This window comes from Chelonoidis abingdonii, chromosome 3 (genome assembly GCF_003597395.2).
Source record: "Chelonoidis abingdonii isolate Lonesome George chromosome 3, CheloAbing_2.0, whole genome shotgun sequence".
Classification (NCBI taxonomy): Eukaryota; Metazoa; Chordata; order Testudines; family Testudinidae; genus Chelonoidis; species Chelonoidis abingdonii.
The window spans coordinates 7577591-7585736 of NC_133771.1; the positions used below are offsets into that span (position 1 = coordinate 7577591).

The following is an 8146-nucleotide window of genomic DNA, read 5'->3' on the forward strand; positions in this document are numbered from 1 at the left end:
TGTTGCGGAAATACAAATAATAAACTCCTACTGTCTGATCCAAGCTCTATTGCATCTTCCCTCTGTGGGCTTGAGAAATCTCTCTGCCCGCGAAAGCTTATGCCCAAATAAATGTGTTAGTCTCTAAGGTGCCACAAGGACTCCTCATTGTTTTTGCTGATACAGACTAACACGGCTACAACTCTGAAACCTCTCTGCCTCAGTTTCTCCTTTTGTAAAATGCCAGTAGCATCTATCCACCTCAGATGTCCTGGGGATGGATTGATTATTTTTGTAAGGCACTTTGAAGATGTCTAGCTTCACAGAGTGGGAAGAGGGGAATTCCAAAAGCATGGTAACTATGGAAGAATTGCTGTACCAGATCATTCAGAGGACTATGCTATAATCCTTGGTTTTGGACAGTTATGAACTAAACAGATTAGAGCGGAAATTTCTTCCTCCTCCAGCCAGTGGGTGGCCTCTGCTTTGAAGCATGTGTCACTTATACATGATAAAAATGTACATTCCTATAAAGGTGTAATCCTCTTTTGGAAGCTTACTTTGAACCTCTTGTATTCTTTAACTATTTGAAAAAGTTTCAAATACTGCATACAAGTTTTGCAAAGTGTATTCAAAATTTTACATGCTGTACAGTCACTGAACAACCCTTTTTTTAAAAACGGACAGTATATTAGAAATCCTGTGGTGGATATGATTATGAATAGGGTAAAGGTGGTGGAAAAGAGTGAGCACAGACAAAAGACTGTGTATGTGCCCATGAGAGGATGTGTGGGTGTGTTCATTTGCCCGGGTGACATCTTGTCTAGGAGGTAACATGTAAGGCTGTCATCATCTGTTGTCTTCTTTCTGGAAAACATGATGATGCACAATTTCTGAGAACTTTTAAACCTGCAAATACATCTTCTGTCCCTTCCTCTGTGCAGCATGCTCCCCATTTGTAAGAATGAACTTCACCCACATAACCAATAGTGAGACTTCCACCTGGTGTAGTTGTTTACACTGGTGGAAAGTGAGTGTAAAACAGTACCTCTGCATGAATGGAGAATTTGATTTGGTTGCATTTTACCACCATTTTGCACACATGTAAATGACTATAAAAGTGCAAGGCAGTGGAAAATTGGGCCTGCCCTCTTCAGATTATACATTTTCAATTAACAATTTCTGTGTCATGTTGTGAAAACTCCAAGATTTCCACTGTGTTATGGTTAGAAATTTACTAACTGCCGTTGTCAGCCTATGCCTTTTGAAGAGGTAAAACCCTAATCCTGTACTGTATGCTCAAGCATCCCTTATCTGACCAAATCTGTCAACGTATGTATTCTGGGGTGAGAGATTTGATTCCAATGGATGTGAGCCTTTCAAGAGACACCACAGATATATAATATGCAATTAATATTTAAATGCATGAGGCCAGTAAAAAACAAAGTACTGAATCTCTGTACAGACTGGCATAACCTAGTTTACAAACCCTTCTTGCATAAAAGGTAGATTCAATTTTTAGTCTTTTTTCCCCCCAACATTCTGTCTCTTAATCCCCAACCCCCATGCTCTGTTCTGGTCCCCTGAAGGATTGCCACATTTCCTAAAATTTGCACGATTATCCTGATTTAAACACCTGCTGTTGTGTTAAACATGACTTGTCTTTATTTACAATGTCTGCAAAGGTATGTTTAACATTATGTTAACATTACTCCTTCTGGTTGAAGCTTAACACAACCTAGTTTGCTAGTGAAGATGAGTTGACTGGTGTGCTTTAGATCTTGCAAGTAGGATAGCAGACAGTTCAGGGCTGTTTCAGTGTTTTTCATGATGCGACAAGATCATCCTTCATGGGATACTGCAGAATAGGGTTACCTTCCCCGAAGTCTGGAACGCTATTCATGTGTAGACCAGTGATGGCACACGACCATCATCTTTTAAAGTGTTACAGAAGTACACAGTGACTGAATGACATGGATGAGAAATCTCAGAATGGATCCTTGTTGGTTAGGAATTGCTCTTTTACCAGTTCGACTCATTGCGAGTGAGTGGCCCGTGATTGATTTTTTTTTCTGTGGGTCAGTGGCTGATGACAGAAAAAAGGTTTCCCACCCCAGAGTCTGCACCCCCTGGCGGAGCCCTCACTCACCCGGTGCCCCAATCTCCTGCTCCAGCCCTGATCCCCCTCCTGCCCTCTGAACCCCTCAGTCCCAGCCCGGAGCACCCTCCTGCACCCCAAACTCCTCATCCTCAGCTCCACCCCCAGCCAGAGACCTCACACTGCCTCTGCTCCTCAACACCTTGCCCCAGCCTTGAGCCCCCTCCCACATCCTGAACCCCAAATTTCTAGCTCCACCCCTGAACCTGCACCCCCAGCCCAGAGCCCATACCTCCTCCCACACCCCAACCCCCTTCCTCAGCCTGGAGCCCCCTCCCATACTCCAAACCCCTTGGCTGCACCCCCAGCCCGGAGCCCCCTCCTGCACCCCAAGCCCCTCATCCCTAGCTCCACCCCAGAACCCACATCCCCAGCCAAAGCCCTCACCCCCTCCCACACCACAGCCTCCTGAACCAGCCTGGTGAAAATGAGGGAGGGAGTGAGGGTGAGGAGAGCAAGCAACAGAGGGAGGGGGGATGGAGTGAGTGGGGGCAGGGCCTCGGGGAAGGGGTGGGACTTGGGCATGGCCCCATAGGTGGGGTATGGGTGGGGCCTCGGAGGACGGGTGGGGCAAGGGTGTTCAGTTTTGTTTAGAAAGTTGGCAACTTGGCTATGCAGTAATTATGGCATTGGTGCTTTAGGTCAATGTTTGAAGGGTAAGATTGGGGGGTGCAGGGGAGGTTGTCTGTCTGACCATAACCCACCAGTCAGTGTGTGTTAAGCATCCTGGTCTGTGCCAGACCCACAGAGTAAATCTGTTTATAACCCTGTTACAGAGCCTGGCTCTACAGCTCAGACTATATCAATTTGTGATTTTTAGCTCTGGAGGTCCTTGGTTCAATCCCCAGCATCGGTCAAGATGGCAGTTGGCGAATAATAGCATGGACACAATTAGGGAATACTAATGCAACCCACTGAGGAACCTGGATGTGTGGGGTCATTGTACATTCCCTGCTATTGGGTGGGAAGCTCTTGTTTATAGAGCCCTGGGACTACCACACAAGAACTTCAGTCTTTGTTGTTGTAGGAAAATTAACTTTTCTGGGGCCTTGGGTCCAGTCATCTTCTATGAATTGGGCTGGCAGTGGGACAGCCCCCCCCCCCCCCCCGAAAATGCAGGGGCAGTTGATCAGGGCAGGGAAGGGTAAAAATCCCCCCAGCCTGGGTCCTGAGGACCCCAAGGGTGAGCCCTGGGGTGGCCAATTAGAGGGGGGGGAGCAGGGCTGATGATGAGGGGGGTGGGGCACTGGGGTCGAGGGCGAGGAGGAGTGAGGCAGCAACTGGCTTTGAGTTGAATGGGAAGGGAGCCGCCACCCACTGCGCCTGCGCGAGGAGTGGGGCAGCGGCTGTTGCTCCTCTTCCCATCCCTCCCCTTGCACCAGGGGCTGAGGAACGTTTCAGAACTTCGACAATTTTCGTCGGTTTCTGAAATAGATGGGCGTCCTCTGGGCGTTGTCTTGTGCTACTCCTTCGGTATTTTCCGTCAAAGCTTCGGCTACTTCCGTACGACCTCGGCTAGTGTCGTGAATTTCCGTCCACACTTCGGTAATTTCCGCTCCTCGTTCGGAAATGGCCGAAGACGTGTGTGATCATGCGGTTTAGGGGAGGAGGAGAGACCGGCCGGCTTCTTGGAACAAACCAACTGTGCCTGGACCGGAGAGGGGGGGAGCGGGATCGAACGGACGGAGGAGAAGAAGGCGGCAGCAGCTGTGGCTCCCCCCCTCCTTGCCCCGCCCGAGGACGGCGGCGGGGTGAAGCCCGGGACGGCGCCTCCGTCAGGAGGGCTGAGAAGGTGCAGGAGGTAGGAAGGATCGTACCATGTACCGGGGAGGGGGGAGGCATGGGGTGAAAGCGACTCCGTCCTATTAGCCTCGGATAGGAGCAGATGGGGATGGGGGGAGTCTGAAGGGCCAATGGGGGGCAGCTTGGCGGTGGGTTGTCCTCCACCGTCGAGTGGTACAGTCCTGCAGGTGGGGGCGTCGTTCGAGGGCGGGGCAGCGCCAGGGCCCCACTGGGACTTGGGGGGGGCTATAGGGGGAGGGGCAGGGACTCCGAGTGGGGGTGCACCGGGGTTCAGGGCCAGGGGCTCTGATGTGGGGGCATGTGAAAGACCCTGATGGGAGAGGGACACGTGTGGGGGGTGTATGTATTGGGGTCAGGGACCCTTACAGGGCAAGGGCATGTGTGGATTTGTGTGTGGGGGAGGGGGGTCAGGGACCTTGAAGGGGGTGTGGGGGGGGGGGGACCAAGGTGTGTGTGTGTATGGGGGGATGGGGTCATGGACCCTGATGGGGTGGGTGCGTGGTGGTGGGTGGGTGGGTGATCAGGGTTAGGGAGCCTGATGGACGGGGATGTGTATTGGTGTGTGTGTGTGTGTGTGTGGATCAGGGTCAGTAATCACTGACTGGGGGGCATGTGTATGTGTGTGGTGGTGGGGGAGGGGTTCAGGCCCTCATGAGTAAGGGCTGTAGTAGTACCAAGGACTTTCGTATGTGGAAGGAGAGGCACTACTGGGCCTGGGGAACCCAGTAGGGATGGGGGTCCTGCATCAGAACTAGTTGCCGAGTCCTGCTGTGGAAGGGTTGGGGGCTCTGCCAGCGCTCAGGGTTCTGATGGGTCTGGGGTTGAGGAGGTGGATGGACCAGGACTGTGATGCACTTCAGGCCTTCTGTATTTTATGTCTCCAAATAGATCATCTTCCTGTGTGCTGAACTCAGTTATGCAGTGCACTGGTTTCTGTTGGATCACACTGAGGTTCCTAGCCTTTGATTCTTCAACTAGTGCATCCAGCTTTTGTGACTGGTACTCATAGGCATCTCCCTGTATTTTTATAGATTTATTTTTAAATAAAAAAATGTGCCTCTAAGAAGATAGGAACATAGGTATTGCCAGACTAGTTCAGATCTGAGATCTATGTAGTTCAATATCCTGTCTAACGGAGGCCAGTGCCAGCTGTTGCAGAGGAAGGCATTGTTAACCTCCAGTGGGTATTTGTGGGATAATCTACCCCCAGCATTAGGTTATATCCTGATCTCTAATAGAGATTGGTTTAAGACCTAAAACATGAGGTTTAATATTCCTTCCAGAGTTTTTGTTAGCAATAACATTTATAACTTTAGATAGTCATATTCTTGTTATCCATATAATTGTCCAATATCTCGCTGAAAGTTGCTAAATTCTTTCTCGTCTACTTTCTGTTTCAGTAAGTTTTACAGTTTAATAACCTGTTATGAAAAAGTATTTCCTTTTATTGGTATTGAATGTCCTCTTGTTCTTGTGTTATAAGACTGGAAGCACAAAAGCTCCTGATCTATCTTCTCTAGGCCGTTTGTTATTTTATATGCTTTTTAGCATATCCTATCATAAGAGCATAAGAACGGCCGTACTGGGTCAGACCAAAGGTCTATCTAGCCCAGTATTCTGTCTACTGACAGTGGCCAATGCCAGGTGTCCCAGAGGGAGTGAACCTAACAGGTAATGAACAAGTGATCTCTCTCCTGCCATCCATCTCCTGTCTAAAGTTTGTAATCGCAGTCTTTTCAGTTTCTCTTCGTAGGCGAATTTGTCCATCCCCCTAACCCTTCTCTCTATACAAGGGATTTAGGAGAGTGTAGACTTCATATTATAACATAATACCACCAGTAGTCTTGACTTAATCCATGAATTTTACTGGTGCAGTGCTCGTGTGTTGCTGCTGGCTAGTTACTCTGGCCCTAACCGACCATGGCAACTCAGATGCCTGCATAGTTGAATAATAGGGGTTGGAAACTGGCTACTTCCTCAAGGTCTCAGTTGGGGAAATTGGTACTATTGGGGGAACTGCTAGCCAAGGTATGTCATCATGGAACACCGAGACCAGGCCAAACAGCTGAGGAGCAAAACCATACCGTCCAGAGCTGCTTGTTTCTCTAAAATTATGATTAGAAACAACAACAACAAAAAGTGTCTTGTTTTTGGGTATGATAAAATTCAAAGGCCTGATTAGTGCCCTCTGATTCTTTTTAAACACTGTCTGGTACGGTATGTACTTACATATCTCAGTAAGTATCTCTGCTCTAAAATTTCCTTTTTGGGTAAATCTAGAAACTGTGTATGTCTCTCTCTCTCTATATAAAGAGATCTAAATAACTTGCTATCCTGCATTGCTGTTGCTCTCCCATTTAAAAAAAAAATCTGTTTTAAGGACCTGATCTTGCAAACCTGTACACGCATATGGAAAAGGGTGTTTGTGTAAGCATTTACGGGACTGTGGCCTGAGACAAAATCCTCACCAATACATTTTGATTGGTTTGTGGATTTGTGTTGCAAGTCTCTTTAAGACTGTCAGGTGCTCAGCGCAGGGGCCGTGGTTTCTATACACTGTCAGTGTTTACCCAATAATGAATAATCATAGGCTATTTTCCCTGTTGGGTATTCTTAACTATTGTGATACGCAAAGGCACAAAAATGTGGGATGTTGTATTTAGAAAGTATTTGTGAGTGGGAGTAGTGGTTAATTTATCTTGGTATTAAATCTGCTGGAGGAGGAAACTTAGAGTGCCCCTCTTTTTTTAAACACTGATACAGAGTTTGACAGTCCCATCACTACATGCCACTTTATCAGTATTCAGTTAAGGCTCTGCTGTTTCTCTCCTCTTCCGTTCTTCACGCCAACAGCTAGAGTTTACATCAGTTCAGCTCAGTGTTAGAGAGCCTGGAACTGGGGTAACTGACTGCCTTGAGTTCAGCAGAGAGCAGCCAAATTCTTCTGGCAGCTTGAACTATTGTGCAAGACAGTCCTTGATTTGAACTTCTCAGTATCTCATTGCAAAAGAGATGTTCAAAATAATTTTCTGAAACAGCCTAACTTTGGGAGAGGGAGAATGTTAACAATTTGATGTTCTGCATGTGGGAGTTTGTGTCATAGAGGTAGAGTGGAAGAACCAAATGCACAAGCTAAAGAAAACAGAATGATCTGTTCAGTTGTCGTGACCCACAGGGCTCATTCTCACAACAAAAAATAAAATGGAATGGGAGTTTTTGAGCTACTGAAATGGGGTGGGGAAGGGAAGTGTTTGCAATTGCTAGGATTCTTTTAAGTATGGCTTTCCAGGACAGTGAAGACAATGAATTGTATCTTGGGCAAGGAGGCCTTTGCTTGGCAAGCTCTAGGGGCAGCAGCAGGGTGGGTGGAAATGTAGTTCAGGGACCATGCTACCTCCCACCCCGACCTGACCCTTTCAGGCTTGGAACCAGTGATATCATTGGACACTGCATTTCACAAGCTTGAGCCTTTTACTCTTTGCTAATTGGCTGTTTGTCCTTTTCCCAGATGCTCACTGCTGCCAGTCTCATTCTATTCTATGTAGATTCTTATACCATGGATATCGTTGTACTGTTTGAGCCCCGTCTGCTTGCTCTTGGTGCCCACCACCATCTTTCTGCAGTCCCTTACTCTTAGTAACTCAGTGTGCTCATGCCATTCCCCCTTTCCCTACTGCTCCCACCAGTTAACAAACAAAACATGTAACTAACAAACAAGTGCTAATTATCAATGTGATAGTTTGTTTTTTATCTATCTGTTGGTCCCTCAACTTTGATTCTTCCTATGCCTGTTTAGATTGTAACCTGTTTGGGGCAGGGACTGGCTTTTTTCCAATAAGAACATGTGAAAGACCATACTGGGTCAGACCAAAGGTCCATGTAGCCCAGTATCCTGTCTTCTGACAGTGGCCAATGCCAAGTGCTTCAGAGGGAGTGAACGGAACAGATTATCATCAAGTGATCTTTCCCCTGTCGCCCATTCTCAGCTTCTAGCAAACAGAGGCTAGGGACACCATCCCTGCCCATCCTGGGTAATAGCCATTGGTGGACCTATCCAATGGCTCGGTAATAGCCATTGGTGGACCTTGTTATAGTCAAGTATCAGAGGGGTAGCCGTGTTAGTCTGGATCTGTAAAAGCAGCAAAGAATCCTGTGGCACCTTATAGACTAACAGACATTTTGGAGCATGAGCTTTCGTGGGTGAAT

The 8146-nt window shown here is 47.5% G+C and overlaps 1 protein-coding gene across 5 annotated transcripts in view; it reads left to right on the forward strand.

Annotated features, from left to right (window-relative positions):
- The window catches only part of EXTL3 (exostosin like glycosyltransferase 3), a 260320-nt gene that overhangs the window by 27358 nt on the left and 224816 nt on the right, over positions 1 to 8146 (forward strand). For 2 of the 5 annotated variants that reach the window (XM_075063584.1, XM_032790870.2), the window contains exon 1: positions 3708 to 3938. The exons of the other annotated variants lie outside the window; for them this stretch is intronic. The gene's annotated coding sequence lies outside the window, so the exon portion shown is untranslated. Of the gene's footprint in view, positions 1 to 3707; positions 3939 to 8146 lie in introns of those variants that run through there. 5 annotated transcript variants of the gene reach the window in all.